Source organism: Oryx dammah, unplaced genomic scaffold, assembly GCF_014754425.2.
Source record: "Oryx dammah isolate SB20612 unplaced genomic scaffold, SCBI_Odam_1.1 HiC_scaffold_25, whole genome shotgun sequence".
Lineage (NCBI taxonomy): Eukaryota > Metazoa > Chordata > Mammalia > Artiodactyla > Bovidae > Oryx > Oryx dammah.
In genome coordinates, this window is record NW_024070209.1 from 99,310,082 (window position 1) to 99,311,442 (window position 1,361).

Below are 1,361 nucleotides of genomic sequence, written 5' to 3' on the forward strand. Positions count from 1 at the left end.
GCTGTGGGCCGGTGGCTGAGCCACAGACTCGAATGCAGACTCTCGCCCTCCCACTGCACGTCCTGCCGCCCTTTGTGCCTCAGTTTCCCCATCTGCAACCAGGGCAGAGCGGCAGCTTCCCTGGGAGCATTGTCAAGGCAGCTGGACCGAAGCACAGAAGCCCGCCCTGCTCCAGATCGAGGCTTGTGGTGGGTGCTCGGGACTTGGCAGCTGTTATGAGCTTGCTCTGAACGGTTTCTTGAAAAGTGACCTTGATCGAGTCTGATCAGGCACACATGGTGAGGTGGGCCCCCTTGGGCCTCCCTTACCACTTCGCTGGAGAGGGATTTCAGTTTTTTTACTCACCTGACCTGCACCCAACACTCACCTTCCTGCCTGCTCACTCATCCATTCATTCTCCAAGTCTGAACTGAGCACATCCGAGTGCCAGGCCTTGTGCTGGGGACTCAGGAGTATTCACACCTGTTCTGATTGAATTCCCAGGACAGCTAGTGTGGCAGGCACTGTAACTGTTATTCCCATTTTACAAACAGGAAAACTGAGGCGCGGAGTGCTGGAGGTGCTCTCCCGAGGTCAACCCCCACCCTGGGAATGAGTGAGGCCTTAGAGGTGGTTAGATGTTCTTGTTCAGTGACTTTAGAGAAATTACTGGTTTTGTTCCAACCCGAACTGATTCAGTACTTTTCAGAAAAAAACTTTTTTTTTGTTGTTTATTTCACAGTTCAGTAAAGAATGACTATTTGGGCTCGGCTGGAGGTTCTGCTACTTTATATGGCTTGTTCTAGCTTTTCGTTCACGTCTCCGTTCTTGCCTTGCTTGTAAAAAGAACCTGGGGCTGAATGCTTTGAGGGGCTGGAAGGCTGGGTAGAGGAGGGGAGGGTGCTGGGTGCTTCCAGGGCGGAGGAGGGGCTTCAGCCTTTCTGGCCCGGCCCTCCATGTGATGGCAGGGCGGCTGAGTGCCTGGGGACACTAGTGACTTCTCTGACCATCCTTTCCCCAGGGACGCCGGATGGGGACGACTGATCCTCCGCATTGGCCCGGGCACACAGTGCTGCCTGCCCTGCCCGCCCTGCCCAGGACAGCACCAGCCCCTGACTGCAAGAGGCTGATCTTGACAGTCCTCCCAGCAGCTCAGTGGATGTCTGGAGGGGATGGGCCATGGTTGCCCCCTGGGGTCAGGATGGTCAGACTGAGACTGCTCACCAGCTGGGGGTAGGGGATGGCAGGCATCTTCTTGTTCAGAGCTGGCTGGTGTCCAGAAATGTCCAGACATGGGCAGAATGGCCGTGGGTGGGGGTGGGGAGGGCAGCAAGGAGGCTCCCCTGTGTCTGTCTGTCCCCTAGGACACCTCCCTGAGCTAA